Here is a 26,923-nt window from a genome sequence, read left to right as displayed (position 1 = left end):
TCCGTCATTCAGGCTGATTCTGTGGTACCTCATCTGGAGGTAGGGATTCATATGGTAGAGGCCATCCTCCTAGGCTTTTTGAGTCAGCACTTCAGGTTTCTCACTGTACTTCATGTGGTCGTGGTCCTCTAATGTAGTATTCTGATCAGCAACCCTATAGTGCACCACCTGCTCCTATTAGTGCATCGCTGCTTCAGAGTTTTTGGGGTGGTCATTCAGGTCATCAGGGCCAGCAGTCTCAGCAGTCGAGGGCTTGCTACACTTGTGGTGATATGGGTCACATTGCTAGGTTTTGCCCTCGAACACCGAGTAGCTCTAAGCATCAAGGTTCCCGTGTCATGATTCAGGCACCAAGTGTCCCACAGCCCGCCCATCTAGCTAGAGGTGGGGGTAGAGGTGCTAGAGGTGGAGGTAGAGGTATTAGAAGTGGAGCTTAGGACATTAGAGGTGGAGGCCAGCTAGCAGCAGGCCGTCCTAGAGATGTAGTCCACGGTGGTGGGGCCCAGCCCCGATGTTATACTGTTCCAGCCAGGCCCGAGGCTGAGGCTTCAGATGCGGTTATTATAGGTACGATTCTGGTTTGTGATAGAGATGCTTCAGTGTTATTTTATCCAGGGTCTACATACTCATATGTGTCATCTTATTTTGCATTATATCTGGTCATGCCTAGTGATTCTTTGAGTGCTCATGTTTATGTGTCTACACCGTTGGGTGATTCTATTGTGGTAGATTGAGTCCATCGTTCATGTGTAGTTGTGATTGGGGGTCTTGAGACTCGCATAGATTTGCATCTTCTGGACATGTTTGATTTCGGTGTAATATTGGGGATGGACTGGTTATCACCTTACCACGCTATCTTGGACTGTCATGCCAAGACTGTGACCTTAGCTTTGCCGGGTTTGCCTCATTTAAAGTGGAGAGGGACTTCTAGTCATTCTACTCATAGTGTTATCTCTTATGTGATGGCTCGTGTATGGCCGAGAAGGGGTGTTTGGCCTATTTGGCATATGTACGTGATTCTAGTGCGGAGGTTCCTTGTATTGATTCTGTGCCCGTTGTTCGTGAGTTTCCTGAGGTTTTTCCTTCAGACTTGCCAGGTATGCCACCCGACAGTGATATTGGCTTTTGCATTGATTTGGCTCCGGGCACTCAGCCCATTATTATCCTGCCGTATCATATGGCCTCGTCTGAGTTGAAAGAGTTGAAGGAACAGTTGCAAGACTTGCTTGAGAAGGGTTTCATTAGGCTGAGTGTTTCGCCTTGAGGTGCGCCGGTGTTGTTTGTTAAGAAAAAGGACGGATCGATGAGAATGCGTATTGATTACCGGCAGTTGAATAAGGTTACATTCAAGAATAAGTATCCATTGTCGAGGATTGATGATTTGTTTGATCAGCTTCAGGGTACCAAGATATTTTCGAAGATTGACTTGCGATCTGGCTACCATCAGTTGAGGATTAGGGCATCCGATGTCCCTAAGACAGCTTTTTGCACTCGGTACGGGCATTATGAGTTCTTGGTGATGTCATTCGGGTTGACAAATGCCCCAACAACTTTTATGGATTTGACGAACTGAGTGTTTAATCCTTATTTGGATTCGCTCGTGATAGTCTTCATTGATGATATTTTGATATATTACCGCAGCCGGGAGGAGCACGAGCAGCATCTTAGAGTGGTTATTCTGACCTTGAGGGATAGTCAGTTATATGCTAAGTTCTCGAAGTGTGAGTTCTGGTTGAGTTCAGTTGCATTTCTGGGTCATGTTGTATCAGGAAAGGGTATTTAGGTTGATCCGAAGAAGATTGAGGCGGTCAAGATTTGGCCTTGACTAGCATCAGCTATAGATTCGGAGTTTATTGAGATTGGCAGGCTACTATCATCGGTTTTGGAGGGGTTTTCATCTATCGCAGCCCCAATGACCAGTTGACCCAAAAGGGTGCCCAGTTCAGATGGTCGGACGAGTGTGAGGCGGGCTTTCAGAAGCTCAAAACATCTCTGACTACGGCACCGATGTTGGTTTTGCCCACAAGATCAGGGCCTTATACAGTTTATTGTGATGCATCTCGTATTGGGCTTGGAACAGTGTTGATGCAGGATGGCAAGGTCATTGCCTATGCTTCGCGGCAGTTAAATATTCATGAGAAGAACTATCCGGTTAACGATTTGGAGTTGGCAGCTATTGTTCATGTGTTGAAGATTGGGAGGCATTATCTGTATGGCGTGGCATGTGAGGTGTTCACGGATCACCAGAGTCTTCAGTATTTGTTCAAGCAAAAGGAGTAGAACTTGAGGCAACAGAGGTAGTTGTAGTTACTAAAAGATTATGATATCACTATCTTATATCACCCAGGAAAGGCCAATATGGTGGCCGATGATTTGAGTAGGAAGTCAGCCAGTATAGGCAGTCTTGCTTATATTCCGGTCGGTGAGAGACTACTTGCTTTGGATGTTCAGGCTTTGGCCAATCAGTTCGTGAGGTTGGATGTTTCTGAGCCCAGCCGTGTGTTAGCTTGCACAGTCACTCGCTCTTCATTATTGGAGTGTATCCGAGATCGGTAGTATCATGATCCCCATTTGTGTGTCCTTAGAGACACGGTGCAGCACGGAGATGCCTGTCGTACCTCCTTTTTACCGCGCCCGCGGGGCGCGTGGGGAGTTTTCTCCAATTTAAGGACAGTCGAAACGGGATTTATTTAATTATTTCAGAGTCGCCACCTGGGAATTTTAAGGCGTCCCAAGTCACCGGTTTTAATCCCTGAATCGAGGAGAATATGACTCTGTTTATTATTCTGCGAACCAGAAATCCTGAGTAAGGAATTCTGTTAATCCGGAAGAAGGTGTTAGGCATTTCCGAATTCTGTGGTTCTAGCACGGTCGCTCAACTGTTTTTATTATTGGCTTATCTTGATTTTTACATATATATTGCAGGATTTTGTCACCGCTTCTGTTTATTGTTTATGACGAATTACGCGTACGTATATTCATATTATATACCTTTTATAATTACAGAGGATCGTGCCACGCATACGTGTACACAATAAAATTGTTATAGTTTTTATTAAAAAAAATCATATGTTCGAAATTTAAAATAAAATCAGGAACATCATCACCCTTGTATTTAGACAATGAACTGCACATCTCGGGTTATATGAAATTATTTTAACATCCTTGGAAAAATCCTTTTCTTAAATATTCGCTCGAAATTGCGCGTACGCATAATCCGAATTTGCTTTTTAAAAATATAACCAGGGTACGCGAACGCATCCCTAATCACGCAAAATATTTGTAATGGTATTATGGATTTTCCACAAATTGTTTATTATATTCATACATTTTTATGTGAAAATCATGAGAACTCCCATTTTAGAGGCCCTTAAATTCTTTGAAAAGAATTCACAATCTATTAAATGTTGCCCGTCGATTATAACTTCCGAGTATAAATTATATTCATCCCGCTATTCAAATTCGAAGAAAAGAATAAAAATAGGATTTTTAACAAATACAACATATATATATATATATATATATATATGCCAAAGAATGAATTGTATATGAAACTAAAAATGATTTATAAAGGGAAGAAATATTTTTCAAGAATTTTTATTATTTTTATTTAGTGCAAGTTTTATTTCTACTTACCATTGATATAAAGTGTTGCAATTTGTTCTTATACATATCATCTCATTCTCACATACTTGTTTTTAATCCAAAATTATAATTGCTTAGTTTATTTATAACGCTAAATAATCAAATTGATGAGAAAGGAGTTATTATTCGAATTGATTCAATAAAATTGTATTACATACAACATAGTTGTGCGCCTAAACATTCATAATATTCTTAACATCATAACGAGCTATACCAACTCACCTTACTCATATGATTATAAATATACCTGTCATCATGCCATATAATAGCTTATATCAATCTAAACAAAATCATATTTTTTTTACAAGATATACTACTAATGTAACTTCTTAATACTTCCATTCTACTTTACATTTAGCTAAAGGTATTATGGGATGTAATCAATGGCCCATTTTTATGCCATACTCCCTGTTTTGACAACTCACATATAACTATACTAATGAGAAATTCTAGTATAGATAATATTATTACAGCACTTATATGAGTTTTAAAAGAGAATAATCAACTACTAATTATCATGTCAAACATACTACTATATTAACCAAACACAAAACAAGACTGAACTTTTAAAATAATGAACTTAGACAAAATAAAAATAGAATTGCAATTCAAGCTTCATTGATTCGTCATGCTGAATCTCTTTCCAACATAGAATCTAAAAGATAAGTACCTGGAAATGAAGGTAGAAGAAGTAAGTTTCAGCAGTAACAATATACTGGCAGAATATCAGTATTTCCACAGAATTGAGCAATAATAAGACCCGAGAAACCCAGATTCACAAGAGCAACGCTTCTTAAAGAATTTCAGATTTTAAAACCAAATAGTATCAATACACAGACCCGGACAGATTCCAAAAAGAACAACAAGATTTCGGATTTTTCTTTTCTTTTCTGGTGTCTGTTTCAGCTTCACTGTGTGTGTGTTCCTTTTTGTTTCTTTTTCTTTTCAAATTTCTGTTTCTGATTCTATTTCTATCTCTTTCTTTCTTTCTGTTTTTCTCAAATGTATCTCTCTGAAAACGGATCTTTCTACTCCTCTAAAATATGTTTTCTTCTCTTAAAATCAGATCTTTTCTCCTAATTTCCTTTTGATATTTCCTCTCTTCAGTTTTAAAATCTGTCCTCCAGATCAGATTTTTTCTTTCTCTCTTTCCTTTCTTTCTGTCTGAAAGCTCTCTCTTTTTTCTTCTCTCTTAAAATCTCCTCCTTTAAGGTCTGTCCATCTCCCTGTATTTATACAGGTCTGGTCCTATACTCTTTTAGTGCTTCTTGGACCCCCTTCTTCTTTTAAAATCTAAAAGTTCCATTAAAAACTGCTTTTGAATAATTTAAATGATCCTATCCTGATTTTAAGCAGCCCCATTACCCTTTGTTCCCCATTATTATCTTAAACTATAGCCATTAACATTTCACTTTCAGCCCACTATGCTATCATATTACCCTCACTATTCTGTCCCAGAAATACCCTCAGAAATCCTACTGTGATTACTATTATTACTGCTGTCAAACTTAAAATCTAACAATACAGATTTTTAAAATCTGTTCAAACCTGATTATTAATCTGATTTAAGACAGCTACAACCAATCCTAAAGTTTTGGACTGAATCCTAACTAAGAATGTAACCTTCTAACACAATTACATCTAATCAACGTTTGTAAAATCATACTGAATTCAGAACTAACATCATAACAACATATCACTGAAATTATTATAACAATTCAGACTGGACTTAAACATTGAACCAAGATCCAACACACACAGGAGCATTGTCAATATACTGACAATGCCCTGTTCAGAAAACAATATATACACAACATTCATTTGAATTTACTGATTTGCAAACAAACATGATTTAATTGACGAGTATTAATCAGTTGACTATTTACAACATTTGTCCATAATCAGTCTAAAACAAAAGAAACAGACTGTTTCAATCAGCATTATCATAAATGAGAATTCATAATATAACTAATCGACGAACTTAATCGAGTCGATTACTCACATTGTAAATAATCACAACCAACAGAAACAGTTTCATATTTTGATCATATAGACGGGTATGAGACAGTATAACAGAATTGACTAGAAAATTATGAAAAATTAATCAGACTAATGAAACAAACATAGAATACATGTAGAATACACATAAGAAAACAGAAAAATTACCTCTGAACCTTCAAATTCAACCGGACTCAAACTCAACTTGAGTTCGGGCTTTTTTTGAAATCAAAAAGACCTTAGTCGAAGTATTTTCTACTGAAAATACTTTGACTAAGGTCGATTAAACCTCAATCTTTCGTCTGAAGTGAAAAAGATGCCAAGATTGGAAAATTTAGGGTTTCAGATATTGGATTTTAAATCCGAACACTTCTGGGTAGATTCGAGGGAAACCAAAGATGGCACAAGGGTGAGGGACGCCTAAAGGTCATTTGGTGTTAATTTGGGAGGAATCTGAGTAGGGTTAGGTTTCATTCGAATCTTCAAAAGAAGATTCGAAGAGTTCTGAGGGGATTCGAACCAAACCAACACTAGATCCATAACGAGGTAGGCTAAGGGATGCTTTGGTGTTATTTTGGAAGCCATTGGAAAGGTTTGAGTTTTCAGACCCACCTTCGATTTAATATTCGAAGAGTTGGGGTCTGATTCGAAGGAAACTAAGGTCAGATCTGTGTAGAGGAAGTGGTGAGGAGTCTAGGGTGTTATTTTGGTGACCGGCGGCGTTGATGCCGCCGGGTTTCAGGCGATGGGGAATAGTGGCGGCTAGGGTTAGGGGTCTATTTGGGAAGACGATGAACAGGAGAGGAGGGGGGGTGTTTATCTATGGGGGCCGGGGTAAGGATTATGGGTTTATATAGGGGAATGGTGGATTGATATTGACCGTCCGATCAATCAAAATGAAAGGCCAGGATCTACTCACTTAACCAAACGACGTCGTTTGGCTTAAGTTTGGGGGGACGGGTTGAACCGGGTATTGGATCGGGTAAGTATTATGGGTTAGGGTGATGAGATCTCATCCGTTGGTTGGATTTGATCCAACGGTCCATGATAAACTATGACCAAACGCTGTCGTTTTGACTCCTTTAGACTGGACCAGACCTGGGCTCGTTTGATTTGGGCTGTGTGGGGGGGGTAACTTGGTTTGGGCCTGGATTTTAATCCAGGTCCGATATTTTTTATGTTTTCAACCTATTTTTTATTTCCTAAATTTATTCTTAATTAATAAAATCCTAATCAAAATTATAAAAACAAAAAAAATTATCATTACAATAATACTAATTACCTTTTTAATAACCATTAACACGTAGATAAAACATTAATCACACAATGACACAATTAGTATGACGAAAAATAAAAATAAAAATGCATATTTTTGTGATTTTATTTTGAATCAATTATTAAATGCATAATTAAATCCTAGATATGCATGAAACATATATTTTTATTTTATTTTCATTTTGTTATGACAAAGTAAACATTTACGGATATAAGACAAATTTTTAACAAACATCACGCAAAAATTCAAAAATTGCACAGTAAAAGAAATTTATTTTATTTTTGATTTATTTTGGAGTAGTTTTTCGTGAGGCAAAAATCACGTGCTCACAGCTGCCCCTCTTTGTGCGGAAACTCGAAGAGTTTTCGTGCAAAGATAAAGTGAGCGGATACGAGCGATTTTTGCCCGTTCAAATACTCCGTGGGAAGCATTTTTTGAAAGATTTGACCGAACCTCTGCTTCAAAGGTTTCCTACATATCCTTGGCTATAAAGGAATCAGGTCAATGTAGTTCGGGAAGTTTTGGGTAGCTGGGACTACCATGGGACTGTGATGTTGCTGCTGCTTCGTGCTATTTTTACTGCTTGCTGACCTCCTTATTACACCTTACTTCAAAGGTAATACAAAAAGCTAAATTAGACTATGGTACATGAATTATAAAAATCTTATCTAGATCATGCCCTTGCGTTTCTTGTTGTCTTGATATCTTGGTGACTCTTGGGCATTTGGCTTATTCCGTTTTCCTTTTCATTGTGTCCCGTATTTTCTTCATCTGTTTGGGACTCTTGTTGTTTCTTGCTGGGGATTTTGTTGGACTCCTCTGCTTTATTGATTCTAAGTGTGCTCCTTTCTCATATTAGCGGGCTTTTGACTTCAATACTTCAATTGTATTCCCTTGTTCTCCGGGTGGGTGCCTGACTGCGGATTCATCCTCATTCTCCAGGTGGACACCTGACTTCTTCAATTCTTTGTCCTCGTTCTCCAGGTGGACGCCTGACTTCTTCAATTCTTTCATCCTTATTCTCCAGGTGGACGCCTGATTTCTTCTCAAATTCTTCATCCTCATTCTCCAGGTGGACGCCTGACTTCTTCAATTCTCATCCTCATTCTCCAGGTGGACGCCTAACTTCTTTCTTTAATTCTTCATCCTCGTTCTCCAGGTGGACGCCTGACTTCTTCTTTTCTCATCCTCATTCTCCAGGTGGACGCCTGACTTTTTTAATTCTTATCCTCATTCTCCAGGTGGACGCCTGACTTCTTTAATTCTTATCCTCATTCTCCAGGTGGACGCCTGATTTCTTTAATTCTCATCCTCATTCTCCAGGTGGACGCCTGACTTCTTCAATTCTCATCCTCGTTCCCCAGGTGGACGCCTGACTTTTTAATTCTTATCCTTATTCTCCAGGTGGACGCCTAACCTCTTCTTTTCTCATCCTCATTCTCTAGGTGGACGCCTGACTTCTTCCTTTCTCATCCTCATTCTCCAGATGGACGCCTGACTTCTTCAATTCTCATCCTCATTCTCCAGGTGGACGCCTGACTTCTTTAATTCTCATCCTCATTCTCCAGGTGGACGCCTGATTTCTTTAACTTTCATCCTCATTCTCCAGGTGGACGCCTGACTTCTTTAACTCTTATCCTCATTCTCCAGGTGGACGCCTGACTTCTTCAATTCTTCATCCTCATTCTCTAGGTGGACGCCTGACTTCTTTAATTCTTCATCCTCATTCTCTAGGTGGACGCCTGACTTCTTCAATTCTTATCCTCATTCTCCATGTGGACGCCTGATTTCTTCTTTATATCTTCATCCTCGTTCTCCAGGTGGACGCCTGATTTCTTTAATTCTCATCCTCATTCTCCAGGTGGACGCCTGACTTCTTTTCTTTTCATCCTCATTCTCCAGGTGGACGCCTGACTTCTTCTTTTCTCATCCTTATTCTCCAGGTGGACGCCTGATTTCTTTAATTCTCATCCTCATTCTCCAGGTGGACGCCTGATTTCTTCTTTTCTCATCCTCATTCTCCAGGTGGATGCCTGATTTCTTTAATTCTCATCCTCATTCTCCAGGTGGATGCCTGATTTCTTTAATTCTCATCCTCATTCTCCAGGTGGACGCCTGATTTCTTCAATTCTTCATCCTCGTTCTCCAGGTGGACGCCTGACTTCTTCAATTCTTCATCCTCGTTCTCCAGGTGGACGCCTGACTTCTTCAATTTTTATCCTCATTCTCCAGGTGTACGCCTGATTTCTTCAATTCTCATCCTCATTCTCCAGGTGGACGCCTGACTTCTTCAGTTCTTCACTAAGTGTCTCCTGACACAAATGTTGTTTTTGCCCCTGTTTTAAATCAAAGAACTTCGTTAGTTTAAAGAAGGGTGATTAACTGGGGTACTCTTGCCGATGGTGGGGCTTCTTCTTCGTCTTGTTTTATTGCCTTAGAATGGTTGAAAAAGCCTGTTTTGTCCTTGTAATTGATCCTTGACTATAGGATTCTCCTCTGTATGTTTTCCTTCAAACCTTTTTAACTGTAATAATATGTCCCTCCTAACATTACCGATCCACTTTTGATTTCACTTTTCTTCCTCCCATATCTTATTATTTTATCTCCCGCCTTTCATGGCCGTATTTTGCATCATATAACCTTGAATCTTGGTAGTATACCTTGACATTCCTTCTTATTTGTTTGGAATAAAACTTATCTCAAAGCTTTAGAAAAATAAGATTATTAGTGACGAAACACGCTGATTTCGACAATTATAGAATGAAAACAAAAATCCAAATTTGGATGACTGTTGGAAAAGGAATAAACTTATCTGATTGGAGTCACTGGTGCCAATGATCAGGGTATGCATTTTGGATTAATCAACCCAGTCTTTTAATCAATCTCCTTTCAATTGTCTCATTTTTGTTTTCCCCCAAAATTTCCGTAATCCAACTTCATTTTTCATTTTACAGACCTGTTGGACTTGCAATATATCAAAGAGTTTTCACCGATAAACCTTCCTCATTGGTTCATTTCTTACGTCTTTTTCGCCTTACGGTGCCTACGAAGGTTTTCACTAATAAGACTCTCTCATTTTACTTTCTCTCAACTTTCGTCGCCTTATGGTGCCCGTGTGGGTTTTCACCTATAAGACTCTCTCATTTTTACCTTCTTTTCTTGTTTGTACCAGAGCGTTATGAACCATCTTCATTTGTTTGACTCAGCATTTTTCTAAGATTGGTCGAAAGGTCTTTTTGGTATGTGGTGGGAAATGGAAAAGGTATTAAAAGCTAAATAGCTTTGGTATGAGTTTAAAATTACAACTCTTGTAATCTTTTTCTTATTTCCAATACAATTCTTTGCCCCAGTTTCTTGATTGGGGTCTCTTGATGTTTCTTTTTGTGCACATTATGTATATTGTGCACCTTATGACCGAGCCGTGAGGTGCCTACGTATCCTTCTTTGAGGAATCAGGTCAAACGTAGTTCACCAATGATAGTGATTTTTTTTTATTACATATTTGATTTTCATTGATTCCAAGAGAGGGTAAGAAAGAAACAAATATGGCTCGAAGAGGAAACAAAAGGGTATAGTGTTTGGATAGCAGAATAAATTGCCTTTGTCATTCCAATCTTTGAAATAATGCTAAATACAAACATTCAAAAAGTTATGCATAATATCTCTTTACCGCGTCAGAATTGATCGCCATGTCTATGCATTTGCCTTCAATATCTGTTAAGCATAGTGCACCATTCGATAATACTCTGGTCACAATGAATGGTCCTTGCCAATTCGGGGCAAATTTGCCTTTTGCCTCAACCTGATGTGGAAGAATACGTTTCAGCACATGTTGACCCACTTCGAACTTCCGTGGACGCACTTTTTTGTTGTATGCTCTTGCTATTCTTCTTTGATATAATTGACCATGGCATACTGCGGTCAATCGTTTTTCATCAATCAAGTTTAACTGTTCTAGACGGGTTTTGACCCATTCATCATCATCAATCTTTGCTTCGGCGATGATCCGAAGGGAAGGAATCTCAACTTCTGCAGGAATTACTGCTTCAGTGCCATATACCAACAAATAAGGAGTTGCTCCTACTGAAGTGCGAACAGTAGTGTGGTATCCCAATAATGCAAATGGTAATTTTTCATGCCATTGTCTTGAACCTTCAACCATTTTCCGAAGTATCTTCTTTATGTTTTTGTTGGCTGCCCCGACTGCTCCATTCGCCTTTGGCCGATATGGGGTAGAGTTGCTATGTGTAATCTTAAACTGTTGACATACTTCCTTCATTAAGTTGCTGTTAAGATTAGCACCGTTATCTGTGATGATCACCTTTGGGATTCCGAATCGACATATGATATTTGAGTGGACAAAATCGACCACAGCTTTCTTGGTCACCGATTTGAATGTCTTGGCCTCAACCCATTTGGTAAAATAATCAATGGCTACCAGAATGAACCTGTGCCCATTGGATGCTGCCGGCTCAATTGGTCCAATCACATCCATGCCCCAGGCAACGAAGGGCCATGGTGCCGACATTGTGTGCAACTCGGATGGTGGAGAATGAATCAAATCTCCGTGTATCTGGCATTGATGACACTTGCGCACAAAACTGATACAATCTCGCTCCATGGTAAGCCAATAGTAACCAGCTCGGAGGATTTTCTTTGCCAACACATATCCGCTCATGTGGGGTCCGCAAACTCCCGAATGTACTTCAGACATGACAGCTGTAGCTTTTCTGGCATCTATGCATCTTAATAATCCAAGATCTGGTGTTCTTTTATACAAAACTCCTCCGCTTAAGAGGAATCCATTTGCCAATCGCCTAATGGTCCTCTTTTGATCTCCTGTGGCTTGTGCGGGATATATCCCCATCCTGATATACTCATTGATGTCGTGGAACCATGGTTCACCATCAAATTCTTCTTCAACCATATTGCAATAAGCGTGCTGATCGTAGACTCGAATATGTAATGGATCCACATAAGCTTTGTCTGGATGGTGCAACATTGATGCCAAGTAGCCAATGCATCGGCAACCTCATTATGAATCCTTGGAATATGCCGGAATTCCACTGATTGAAACCGCTGACAAAGATCATGTAGACATTGTCGGTATGGTATGAGCTTTAAGTCTCGGGTTTCCCATTCTCCTTGAATTTGATGTACCAGAAGATCCGAATCTCCCATGACTAAGATTTCTTGGATACCCATGTCTGCGGCTAGCCTTAAACCCATAATACAAGCTTCATATTCAGCCATATTATTGGTGCAATAAAATCGCAGTTGAGCCGTAACAGGATAGTGATGCCCTGTTTCAGAGATGATTACAGCTCCTATCCCGACTCCTTTCATGTTAGCGGCTCCATCAAAGAAAAGTTTCCAGCCAGGTTTTTCAATTCGCTCCACCTCGTCGATGTGCATTATTTCTTCATCAGGAAAATAGGTTTTCAATGGTTCGTATTCCTCATCGACCGGGTTTTCGGCTAAATGATCGGCCAGTGCTTGGGCCTTCATTGCAGGTTCGAGTCACATAGATGATGTCAAATTCTGTGAGCAATATCTGCCACTTTGCAAGTCTTCCCGTTGGCATAGGCTTTTGAAAAATATATTTCAATGGATCCAGACGAGAAATGAGGTAAGTAGTGTAAGATGACAAATAGTGTTTCAATTTTTGAGCTACCCAAGTCAGGGCGCAACATGTCTTCTCTAGATGAGTATACTTAACCTCATAAGTTGTGAATTTCTTGCTAAGGTAGTAGATGGCATGTTCTTTTCTGCTAGTGAGGTCATGTTGCCCCAATACACAACCAAATGAATTTTCCAAGACCGTCAAGTAAAGAATCAAAGGTCTTCCTGGCTCTGGCGGGACCAATACGGGTGGGTTCGATAAGTACCCTTTTATCTTATTGAACGCTTCTTGACACTCATCGGTCCATTTGACCGCAACATCCTTTTTCAACAATTTGAAAATTGGCTCACAGGTTGTTGTGAGCTGAGCAATAAACCTGCTGATGTAATTTAACCTTCCCAACAAACTCATTACTTCAGTTTTGTTCTTTGGAGGTGGCAATTCTTGGATGGCTTTGATTTTTGATGGGTCTAGCTCGATACCTCGTCGACTGACTATGAATCCCAGCAATTTTCCAGATGGAACTCCAAATGCGCATTTGGCAAGGGTTAAGCTTGAGGTTGTACCTGCGAAGTCTTAAGAAAAATTTCCTCAAATCCCCAACGTGGTCGGCCTGATGCTTTGATTTTATGATCACATCGTCCACGTATACCTCAATCTCCTTGTGTATCATATCATGAAACACTGTGGTCATCGCTCTCATGTAGGTTGCTCCGGCGTTCTTCAAACCGAATGGCATTACCCGGTAGCAATAAGTTCCCCATGGTGTGATGAATGCCGTCTTTTCTGCATCTTCTTCATCCATTAGAATTTGATGATACCCGGCATAACAATCCACGAAAGACCCTATATCATGCTTGGCACAATTGTCGATCAAAATATGGATATTGGGTAATGGGAAATTATCCTTTGGACTTGCTTTGTTGAGATTGCGATAGTCGACGCATACTCTAATTTTGCCGTCTTTCTTTGGTACAGGAACGATATTAGCCAACCAAACAGGATATCGAGTGACTCGAATGACCTTTGCTTCCAATTGTTTGGTGATTTCTTCCTTAATTCTCACACTCATATCAGGCTTGAATTTTCTCAGCCTCTGCTTGACAGGAGGCACCGTTGGATCGGTGGGCAATTTGTGAACCACTAAATCAGTGCTCAGGCCCGGCATGTCGTCATATGACCATGCAAAAACATCTTTGAATTCTATGAGTGCTTTAATTAACTCTTCTCGGATCTTTGGTTCGAGATGGACACTTATTTTAGTTTCCCGGATATTACTCGTGTCCCCTATATTGATGTCCTCGGTATCACTCAAGTTAGGTTTGATTTTTTCCTCAAAGTGAATTAACTCTTTACTAATCTCTTCAAAAACCTCATCTTCATCATATTCTGATTCATAATCACAATATATTTCTTGAATTAATATTTCGGAACCAGATTGATTTTTAAGACTGGGCTGAGGATTCCTCATGCATGCCATATCACTAGAGCCAGCGTAAAAAGAACTGTACAGGAAAGAAGAAAAAGAAAAGAAAACTATCAGGAATGATAATAAAAAGGAAACTGCTTTTTATTGGATGATGAAAGATAACAAGGTTTTGCACACTTCAAACAAACTGTAAGATAAGCTTTGGGATTACAACCCTGAAGCAACCCAAACAAACTTGAAAGAAAATCAAAATAAACTACCAAGACTCCTTTCGAATGGGGAGAGGAGTGGCTTTCCAATTATTAAGCTTTGTTTCTGGCCCAACGAATTGAACTTCTGCGTTGCTTACACCCTTCTCCGCTTTCCAACATATTCACATCATCAAACAATTTCTCGAATCTTTCAATCAATTCCTCCTCAGGATTGACCCGGGATTTAGGAATTGTTGTTATCGGGCGATTTTTAGCACCGGTCTTGACAAAAGACTTTGACAGATGTGGGACTGGTTTTGGAAGATCCCATGCCTTGTGTTTCAACTTTCTGGCCTTTATCACGTCATCGACAGTGGGTATGAACCCTAAACCGAATGTTCCCCAGTTCTCGGGGAGAGATACTGGTTGTATAATTCCTTGCAAAGATGAGCCCAGACCTTTGCCGGGTATAAAACCGTTTTTTAACATTTCATAGGCTACCATGACTGATGCAGAGGATATCTTTGGATTCAGAAGGCATTTCCCCTCTGGAATTTTCTCTACCGGCACTGTGTCGGACACTTGGTATACTCATGGTCCCTAGTCATTTTCTGTTCCCTCGACCGGTACAATGGTATTGCTGTGAGCATTTAAACTTTCCTCCCCATGCACAACTATTTCTTGATGATCCCATTCAAACTTGACAACCTGATGTAGTGTTGACGGGACTGCTTTAGCAGCATGGATCCATGGTCGACCCAACAACAAGTTGTAAGAAACAGTTATGTCCAACACTTGAAATTCCATTGTGAATTCAACTGGCCCTATTGTTAGTTCCAACACTATGTCGCCAAATGAATCTCTGCTTCCACCGTCAAACCCCCGTACGCAGATACTATTCTTCTGGATCCTCTCCTCTTTAATTTTTAATTTGCTTAAAGTGGAGAGAGGGCAGATGTTTGCACTTGACCCATTGTCAACCAATACCCGGGTTACTACGGAGTTTTCACATTTCACGGTGAGGTAAAGAGCTCTGTTGTGCTCGGTACCTTCCACAGGCAATTCATCATCAGCAAATGTAATTCTGTTTGTCTCAAAGATTCTGTTGGCTATTCTTCCCAAATGATTTACAGAGATTTTTTCAGGAACATGAGCCTCATTCAGGATTTTCATCAAAGCCAGACGGTGCTCCTCTGAATGGATCAGTAATGACAACAATGAAATTTGAGCGGGCGTCTTCTTCAATTGATCCACAACAGAATAATCATGGAGTTTCATTTTTCTTAAAAACTCTTCCGCCTCTTCTTCCGTCACAACTCTCTTTATTGGTGTTGGATTATTTTTAGTTTTTCTTAACTCTTCGGGTGTAAAACATCTTCCTGAACGAGTCAAGCCTTGCACCTCACACACTTCTTCCTTGACTTCTTTTCACTTGTACATTACAGTCACCCGTTCATAGTTCCATGGGATGGCTTTGTTGTTGATGACTTGAAGCTGGGTTACAGGTGTGATAATAACCCGATCTGTACGGGCTCCTTCCACGAATACAATGGGTTTGTTAGCAACCCCTGGTACTATCACTTTCGGCCTTTCTTGATTTGTGGCAACTTTGCTCGATGATCCCTCCTCGACCATCATAGATGGTTCATCACCATTTCTGTTCTGCTTAAGTACCGGCTTCTCCTCTGTTAACTGCTTATCTGGCTTGGCTTCATGAGACTTGATCATCATGACAGTTTGTGACGGCTTCTTTGTCTCCCTATCAGCTTGTATGATTTCTATCATATTGGCCTCTTGATGGGCTGGCATTGGATTTCTATTGATATTGGGAGCTTCGGGGTTTTGAACCTCGATTTTATTAGTATCAATCAACTCTTGTATTACATTTTTCAAATGCCAGCATTTCTCCGTATCATGGCCTGGTGTACCGGAGCAATATTCACAGCTAATGGTGTAATCCAGATTCTTTGCAGGAGGATTGGGTAGCTTGGATTGTATTGGTCTTAGCATGTCCAACTGTCTCAGCCTGTGGAACAGACTAGTGTAAGACTTTCCCAATGGAGTGTAGGTTTTCTTTTTCTGTTCCCTTTCTCCCCTGAATGTTGGCCTCGGCCTGAAACCTGGTCCAGGATAGGCTCGTGGATAAGTACTTGGTATGACAGGGGCACGCCAGTTAGCATGTGCCGATGGATGATTGTATGTCTGTGTATGGTTGATGGAAAAATGAGGCTCCGAAGGGTGATAGTAGTGTTGGGATGAATCGTGGTGGTAAGTTGATTGGCGAGGTCGTTGTTGATTATAGTAAGGCGGTGAAGCTCTGGGTCCTGACCAAATTCCTGAATCAACTACTGCTGCTTCCTCTCTCTTCTTTCTTCCAATTCCTCCTACCCCACCTTGAATGGCTTGAGTAGTCGCCTTAATCGCTGAATAGCTCATGATTTTATTTGTCTTGAGGCCTTCTTCCACCATACCTCCCATCTTCACCACTTCGTTGAATGATTTCCCAACCGCTGAAACTAGATGGGCATAGTAAGTTGGTTCCAAGGCTTGGAGGAAGTAGTCTACCATTTCACTCTCCTTCATAGGAGGATCCACTCTTGCTGCCTGTTCTCTCCACCGGAAACCATACTCTCTGAAACTTTCATTGTGTTTCTTCTCAAATTTTGTCAAAGATAGTCGATCTGGGATGATTTCCAGATTGTATTGGAAATGGTATGCGAATGCCTGTGCCAGGTCATCCCAGGTGTACCATCTCCCATGGTCCTGGCGTGTATACCACTCCAAAGCTGATCCGCTTAAACTTTGACTGAAGTAAGCCATCAATAATTCATCCTTTCCCCCAGCTCCTCGCATCTTGCTACAGAAACCCCTTAAGTGGGCTACTGGGTCACCGTGCCTGTTGTATAGGTCAAATTTGGGCATCTTGAAGCCGACTGGTAATTGTACATTGGGGAATAAGCACAAATCTTTGTATGCTACACTGACTTGCCCACCTAATCCTCGCATGTCTCTGAACGATTGTTCTAGACTCTTGACCTTCCTGAACATCTCTTCTTGTTCAGCATTTTTGGCTGGCTTGTCAATTTCGGTTGGGAGATCAAAACGAGGAGCAGTTGAATGGATTTCGGAGGCTTTGAGGGTGGGCTCCGGGGGTAATATTGGTTGTCCTGGGCCTGGAATGTAGGCTCATTAGGAGATTTGTGGAATGTAGCAGGGGGGGGGGTGCTACGAAAACAGGAGTCATAGGTGGAGGAAAATATGGAACTGGTTTCGGAGGTGGAGACTGCGGTGTCTGAGAGGTGGTGCCTCGGTAGTGTTGGTAAATGGGGAAATTTGGGGATAATTCAGTGGTAATATTATCCTGAGTTTGGGTCATTGATGGAGCAGGGTTAGTTGAGTAAGACGGGGGTAACTGTCCTGTAGACCAGGCTTGGTACATCTCAGCCATTTGCTGCTTGAGTTTAAACATCTCTTCTTTCATTTTCCCGACATCCATTTCCTCTAGCTCCATACCTGTGTCAACATCTGGGATAGACATACTTTCGTGTATTGGTCCTTTTGATCTCGTGTGATAATGATAATATGCCAGTATACTCTTTAGAGAAACTAACTGCTTGAATTCTGAAAATGAACAAACTTGTTAGTTTTGAGAGTTTAACACATATATAATCACACGTTGAGATGCAATGCTCCTAGACAAATAATCCCTTTCTATTATGCATTCGCTCGGTTGCTTGTATCGTCCCAGCTTTATTGAAATTGAAAAATTGTCATTCGCTTTTATTTACTATAGATATCTTTATCGTGGTGGTCGACTCTTAGAGATTGCCTATGTATTATGTCAAACATGAATCAGACCTTGCGTAGTTCGGACCAAAGTCAATCATGTTTATTTATTACACAAAGATGGAATTACATTCGAAAACTTTAAGAAAATAGCTTGAAACACACACACTTAAATCAGAATAAAAGATACAATTCATAACATCTCACAAAATGCCCCACTTTCCACTTTTGTTCTCTAATATTGGATTATCTGCTCAATGTGGGGCTTGACCTGGATGGCCTCCCAGCGTACGATACATCCTTTCCAACTCTATTGCTAGATGACGAGCAAAAGTGGGCGCATGCTCTGTAAACCTTTCATAATCCATTCCTTGGCAGTTTACGTAACTTTGAGAAGTGTAGACCGCCAGGTCGTGGATTTGTGCCCTGAAATCTTGGAGACGTTGGTCTTGGTTCTGCAATTGCTGCTGACGAGTGGTGGCTATATCTCTGAAACGGTTTTCACGATCTAGAGCTGATTCTAACAGAGCTCGGAGTCTGCCCTGCTCTAATCTTGCTTGCGCTCTTTCCCTGTCGATGTCTGCTTGTTGATGTTCTCTGTTGCATCTTCTTGCCTCTTCTAGTTGTGCACGAAGCTGATCTTCTGATCGTATCCAATGGTCTTTTTCCTTCTTGAATTGTGCCCTGTCTTCTTCGGATTGCCTTACTTGGCGTTCCTTATTAGATCTGGCCTCTTCGTTTAATTGTTGGATCCTTTCTTTTGCTTTGCTCAACGCCCTTTCGTTTTCCGCAAGAATGGAATCATAATCTTGCATTCTTTCAAAAAGATTGGCGATGGTTTTTTGATCCTTCCAGCTCCTCTTTGGTGTCTCAGAAACTCTTTTCATTTTTTGGAATCGAGCATGAAGATTTTCATTCTCACAAGCTAGACTCTTCTTCTCGCCTTCGGCTTCTTGTGCTTGCAAATCTTTCTCCAAACTGAGGCTTCTCAGATTTTCTTTTAGGGCATGGATAGTTGCTTTGTACCCTTTTTCCTTTTCTCCCCAGATCAACCGCTCTTGGATTTTATCATTGAAGTTTTGAACATGGGGTCTTTTTGTTGGCCTTCTTAGCTCAGGCTCTGGTACATCATCCACGCGAGACCGTTTTTCAAACCACCTTGCATATCCAGGATTTATCTCACCCTTTGTAGTGTCTGGGACTTGAGTATCACTTTTCAAGTATCGACATCCATTCCACATCTGCTGAAGTAGAGCCTCGGGAATAGTGGCTTCTGGGTGTAATTCGATTACTTGCATACTCAAATCTTCATCATCAGGAACTACTTGATATCTCCCTAGTTGTCTTAGGACTCTTAGTGGCGCATACGGCTGGATGCTTCTCAATCCCAATAGTAGCAGATAACTATTTGAGGTTGACATGTGTATCACTTCCCTCATCGGGAGCCATCCCAAAGTCCATTCAATCTGATTTGCCGTTAAAGCTTTTAGATGAGATACCCATGTTTCTATCCCTTCTGGAGCCTGATAATTTTTTATTCTTTCCTCATAACTCTCGATGCAATTATCATTGTTTGACCCATACTGTATGATCTTGGGCTGTTGTTGGAGATGTTCAATCACCCACATTTGCAACAAAATTTTGCATCCTTCGAAGACTTTTGCTCCTGATTTACATAAAGTCAAAGCCCGATAAATGTCTGATAGAATGAATGGGGACAAGGGTGTGATTTTCTTTGGTGGTGAGGATTTGCACAACTTTTGCGGTGCGAATATCAATTGTTCGCTCTTTGTTTGGGAAGATCATGATTCCTAGAAAAGCCACCATGAAGGCAAAGCGACGGTGAATTTGCCAAGTGTCTTTGTTTTGCTTGTTAGTAAGGTCTTTCTCATGAATTTCGAACCCATCTGACTTTCCGAACCTTGAATACAAAAAGTTGAAGGAACAACATCCATTGATGACATTGTTTTTCCTGATTTGACTGCTGATGTTCAGAAGACCGAAGAATCGATGTACCGAAGGAGCCTTTGTGAATATCAAGCTTTGATTTCTTAGACTTCCGTCAAAACCAGCATATCCAGCTATCTCCTCTAATGTAGGAGTAAGCTCGAAGTCAGAGAAACGAAAGACATTGTGAACAGGGTCCCAAAAAGTTACTAACGCCGCAATCAGATCATCACGGGGTTTAACTTTCATAATATCCGTGAGATTTCCCAAATGCTTGACGACCCATTTTTGACCAGCTTCGCCTAAATCATACCACCACATTTGAAGCTGAAATAGAAACTCTTCTGTATTCGTGGATGGGGGGTTTTGCGTGGTGCTCATTTTGTATCTGAAATTTAATTTAATAAAGTCAAGACTCATTTTGAAAATATACACTAAAAAAATCATTTTCAAATTTTTTTTATTTATTAAATACCTTTATTTCAAGATTTAAAACTATTTTTTTAAAATTTTTTTTTTAAAACAACCCATTTTATTCCTCTCTTCTCACCATGATTTCATTTAAGCTGGTCAACAAGCATGTTCGAGGCAAATGAATGCACAAGTAGCAAGTAGGATGCATCATGATGGTCTTTTTATTTCGGGTTCACCTGTCCTAGACAGACCCAACCCCTGTGTTGAGTCTCCAAGGCCAAATGTACATGATGCAAATATACGTTCCTACTAGGGATCCGGTACATGGCTGAGTTATTCTAAGTGAAAAACCTGAGGTTGATTGTTCTAAACCTGGCTTACCCAAACGGACAGTTTGAGCCGAAGCGGGGGCAACGTACCGGGAGCACGAAAGTCTACCCGGCCTAGTTACTTGTCCCAACTTCGTCTTATTTGGTATGACTTTAACAGAAAGGTGGGCCACGCGCACGTGTGCACCATAAATTTAGAAGACTCAGAAAGAAGGGGGTTTCGTAGCAGTTGTATATATTCATAATTCAAATAATATTAAAGCGGTAAAAACATCATTTAGCACATTAAGCATATATCATGTAAAAATCAGATAATAAATAAAGTCAACTATAACAGTTATTTTAAGCTCGAATTCTTGAACCCTGAACCAGAGATTCTGGGCTCTAATCCCCAGCAGAGTCGCCAGAGCTGTCGCACCTCCTTTTTACCGCGCCCGCGGGGCGCGTGGGGAGTTTTCTCCAATTGAAGGACAGTCGAAACGGGATTTATTTAATTATTTCAGAGTCGCCACCTGGGAATTTTAAGGCGTCCCAAGTCACCGGTTTTAATCCCTGAATCGAGGAGAATATGACTCTGTTTATTATTCTGCGAACCAGAAATCCTGAGTAAGGAATTCTGTTAATCCGGAAGAAGGTGTTAGGCATTTCCGAATTCCGTGGTTCTAGCACGGTCGCTCAACTGTTTTTATTATTGGCTTATCTTGATTTTTACATATATATTGCAGGATTTTGTCACCGCTTCTGTTTATTGTTTATGACGAATTACGCATACGTATATTCGTATTATATACCTTTTATAATTACAGAGGATCGTGCCACGCATACGTGTACACAATAAAATTGTTATAGTTTTTATTAAAAAAATCATATGTTCGAAATTTAAAATAAAATCAGGAACATCATCACCCTTGTATTTAGACAATGAACTGCACATCTCGGGTTATATGAAATTATTTTAACATCCTTGGAAAAATCCTTTTCTTAAATATTCGCTCGAAATTGCGCGTACGCATAATCCGAATTTGCTTTTTAAAAATATAATCAGGGTACGCGAACGCATCCCTAATCGCGCAAAATATTTGTAATGGTATTATGGATTTTCCACAAATTGTTTATTATATTCATACATTTTTATGTGAAAATCATGAGAACTCCCATTTTAGAGGCCCTTAAATTCTTTGAAAAGAATTCACAATCTATTAAATGTTTCCCGTCGATTATAACTTCCGAGTATAAATTATATTCATCCCGCTATTCAAATTCGAAGAAAAGAATAAAAATAGGATTTTTAACAAATACAACATATATATATATATATGCCAAAGAATGAATTGTATATGAAACTAAAAATGATTTATAAAGGGAAGAAATATTTTTCAAGAATTTTTATTATTTTTATTTAGTGCAAGTTTTATTTCTACTTACCATTGATATAAAGTGTTGCAATTTGTTCTTATACATATCATCTCATTCTCACATACTTGTTTTTAATCCAAAATTATAATTGCTTAGTTTATTTATAACGCTAAATAATCAAATTGATGAGAAAGGAGTTATTATTCGAATTGATTCAATAAAATTGTATTACATACAACATAGTTGTGCGCCTAAACATTCATAATATTCTTAACATCATAACGAGCTATACCAACTCACCTTACTCATATGATTATAAATATACCTGTCATCATGCCATATAATAGCTTATATCAATCTAAACAAAATCATATTTTTTTTACAAGATATACTACTAATGTAACTTCTTAATACTTCCATTCTACTTTACATTTAGCTAAAGGTATTATGGGATGTAATAAATGACCCATTTTTATGCCATACTCCCTGTTTTGACAACTCACATATAACTATACTAATGAGAAATTCTAGTATAGATAATATTATTACAGCACTTATATGAGTTTTAAAAGAGAATAATCAACTACTAATTATCATGTCAAACATACTACTATATTAACCAAACACAAAACAAGACTGAACTTTTAAAATAATGAACTTAGACAAAATAAAAATAGAATTGCAATTCAAGCTTCATTGATTCGTCATGCTGAATCTCTTTCCAACATAGAATCTAAAAGATAAGTACCTGGAAATGAAGGTAGAAGAAGTAAGTTTCAGCAGTAACAATATACTGGCAGAATATCAGTATTTCCACAGATTTGAGCAATAATAAGACCCGAGAAACCCAGATTCACAAGAGCAACGCTTCTTAAAGAATTTCAGATTTTAAAACCAAATAGTATCAATACACAGACCCGGACAGATTCCAAAAAGAACAACAAGATTTCGGATTTTTCTTTTCTTTTCTGGTGTCTGTTTCAGCTTCACTGTGTGTGTGTTCCTTTTTGTTTCTTTTTCTTTTCAAATTTCTGTTTCTGATTCTATTTCTATCTCTTTCTTTCTTTCTGTTTTTCTCAAATGTATCTCTCTGAAAACTGATCTTTCTCCTCCTCAATCTGTTTTCTTCTCTTAAAATCAGATCTTTTCTCCTAATTTCCTTTTGATTTTTCCTCTCTTCAGTTTTAAAATATGTCCTCCAGATCAGATTTTTTCTTTCTCTCTTTCCTTTCTTTCTGTCTGAAAGCTCTCTCTTTTTTCTTCTCTCTTAAAATCTCCTCCTTTAAGGTCTGTCCAGCTCCCTGTATTTATACAGGTTTGGTCCTATACTCTTTTAGTGCTTCTTGGACCCCCTTCTTCTTTTAAAATCAAAAAGTTCCATTAAAAACTGCTTTTGAATAATTTAAATGATCCTATCCTGATTTTAAGCAGCCCCATTACCCTTTGTTCCCCATTATTATGTTAAACTATAGCCATTAACATTTCACTTTCAGCCCACTATGCTATCATATTACCCTCACTATTCTTTCCCAGAAATACCCTCAGAAATCCTACTGTGATTACTATTATTACTGCAGTCAAACATAAAATCTAACAATACAGATTTTTAAAATCTGTTCAAACCTGATTATTAATCTGATTTAAGACAGCTACAACCAATCCTAAAGTTTTGAACTGAATCCTAACTAAGAATGTAACCTTCTAACATAATTACATCTAATCAATGTTTGAAAAATCATACTGAATTCAGAACTAACATCATAACAACATATCACTGAAATTATTATAACAATTCAGACTGGACTTAAACATTGAACCAAGATCCAACACACACAGGAGCATTGTCAATATACTGACAATGCCCTGTTCAGAAAACAATATATACACAACATTCATTTGAATTTACTGATTTGCAAACAAACATGATTTAATTGACGAGTATTAATCAGTTGACTATTTACAACATTTGTCCATAATCAGTCTAAAACAAAAGAAACAGACTGTTTCAATCAGCATTATCATAAATGAGAATTCATAATATAACTAATCGACGAACTTAATCGAGTCGATTACTCACATTGTAAATAATCACAACCAACAGAAACAGTTTCATATTTTGATCATATAGACGGGTATGAGACAGTATAACAGAATTGACTAGAAAATTATGAAAAATTAATCAGACTAATGAAACAAACATAGAATACATGTAGAATACACATAAGAAAACAGAAAAATTACCTCTGAACCTTCAAATTCAACCGGACTCAAACTCAACTTGGGTTCGGGCTTTTTTTGAAATCAAACAGACCTTAGTCGAAGTATTTTCTACTGAAAATACTTTGACTAAGGTCAATTAAACCTCAATCTCTCGTCTGAAGTGAAAAAGATTCCAATATTGGAAAATTTAGGGTTTCAGATCTTGGATTTTAAATCCGAACACTTCTGGGTAGATTCGAGGGAAACCAAAGATGGCACAAGGGTGAGGGAAGCCTAAAGGTCATTTGGTGTTAATTTGGGAGGAATCTGAGTAGGGTTAGGTTTCATTCGAATCTTCAAAAGAAGATTCGAAGAGTTCTGAGGGGATTCGAACCAAACCAACACTAGATCCATAACGAGGTAGGCTAGGGGATGTTGTGGCGTTATTTTGGAAGCCATTGGAAAGGTTTGAGTTTTCAGACCCACCTTCGATTTAATATTCTAAGAGTTGGGGTCTGATTCGAAGGAAACTAAGGTCAGATCTGTGTAGAGGAAGTGGTGAGGAGTCTAGGGTGTTATTTTGGTGACCAGCGGCATTGATGCCACCGGGTTTCAGGTGATGGGGAATAGGGGTGGCTAGGGTTAGGGGTCTGTTTGGGAAGACGATGAACAGGAGAGGAGGGGGGTGTTTAGCTAGGGGGGCCGGGGTAAGGATTATGGGTTTATATAGGGGAATGGTGGATTGATATTGACCGTCCGATCAATCAAAATGAAAGTCCAGGATCTACTCACTTAACCAAACGACGTCGTTTGGCTTAAGTTTGGGGGGACGGGTTGAGCCGGGTATTGGATCGGGTAAGGATTATGGGTTAGGGTGATGAGATCTCATCCGTTGATTGGATTTGATCCAACGGTCCATGATAAACTATGACCAAACGCTGTCGTTTTGACTCCTTTGGACTGGACCGGATCTGGGCTCGTTTGATTTGGGCTGTGTGGGGGGGGTAACTTGGTTTGGGCTTGGATTTTAATCCAGGTCCGATATTTTTTATGTTTTCAACCTATTTTTTATTTCCTAAATTTATTCTTAATTAATAAAATCCTAATCAAAATTATAAAAACAAAAAAAATTATCATTACAATAATACTATTACCTTTTAATAACCATTAACACGTAGATAAAACATTAATCACACAATGACACAATTAGTATGACGGAAAATAAAAATAAAAATGCATATTTTTGTGATTTTATTTTGAATCAATTATTAAATGCATAATTAAATCCTAGATATGCATGAAACATATATTTTTATTTTATTTTCATTTTGTTATGACAAAGTAAATATTTACGGATATAAGACAAATTTTTAACAAACATCACGCAAAAATTCAAAAATTGTATAGTAAAAGAAATTTATTTTATTTTTGATTTATTTTGGAGTAGTTTTTCGTGAGGCAAAAATCACGTGCTCACAATGCCAAGCAGGTTACCTTAGGTGATGGTGGAGTTTTGAGATCGTAGGATGGAGTTTGTGTGCCTAATGTGGATGGGCTTCGAGAGTTGATTTTAGAGGAGGCCCATAGTTCCAAGTACTCCATTCATCCGGGCACCACGAAGATGTATCACGATTTGTGGCAGCATTATTGGTGGCGGAGAATGAAGAAGGATATCGTTGCATATGTGGCTCGGTGTTTGAATTTTCAGCAGGTTAAGTACGAGCATCAGAGGCCCGGTTGTTCATTTCAAAAGATTGAGATTCCCTTGTGGAAATGGGAGCGTATCACTATGGACTTTGTTGTTGGCCTTCCACGGACTCAGAGGAAGTTCGATGCAGTGTGGGTTATTATTGATAGGCTGACCAAGTCAGCGCATTTCATTCCTGTGGCAATCTCTTATTCTTCTAAGAGGTTAGCTGAGATCTATATCCCGGAGATTGGTCGCCTTCATGGTGTGCCTGGGTCTATTATTTCAGACCGAGGTACGTAGTTTACCTCACATTTCTGGAGGGCAGTTCAACGAGAGTTGGGCACACGTGTCGAGTTGAGCACAACATTTCATCCTCATAAGGACGGGCAGTCCGAGCGGACTATTCAAATTTTGGAGGACATGCTCCTAGCATGTGTCATTGATTTTAGAGGCTCGTGGGATCAGTTTTTGCTTTTAGAAGAGTTTTCCTACAACAACAGCTAACAGTCGAGTATTCAGATGGATCTTTATGAGGCTTTATATGGTAGGTGGTGTCGGTCTCCGATTGGATGGTTTGAGCCGGGAGAGGTTCGGTTGTTGGGTACAGATCTAGTTCGGGATGCCTTGGAAAAGGTTAGGATCATTCAGTATAGGCTTCGTATAGCTCAGTCCAGGCAAAAGAGTTATGCCGACTGCAAGGTTCGTGATTTGGCATTCATGGTCGGTGAGCGGGTATTACTTCGTGTATCGCCTATGAAGGGTGTGATGAGATTTGGGAATAAGGGCAAGCTTAACCCTAGGTTCATTGGCCCGTTTGAGATTCTTGATCGAGTGGGAAAGGTGGCTTATAGACTTGCATTGCCGCCGAGCTTATCAACTGTGCATCCAGTGTTTCATGTGTCCGTGCTTCAGAAATATCACGGAGATCTATCCCACATGTTAGATTTCAGCACTGTCCAGTTGGACAAGGACTTGTCTTATGAGGAGGAGCCAGTAGCTATTCTATATCGATAGGTTCGTCAGTTGAGATCGAAGAGTTT

This window comes from Nicotiana sylvestris, chromosome 12 (assembly GCF_000393655.2).
Source record: "Nicotiana sylvestris chromosome 12, ASM39365v2, whole genome shotgun sequence".
NCBI lineage: Eukaryota > Viridiplantae > Streptophyta > Magnoliopsida > Solanales > Solanaceae > Nicotiana > Nicotiana sylvestris.
The sequence above is the reverse complement of the archived record's forward strand: the minus strand, read 5'-3'. Positions refer to the sequence as shown.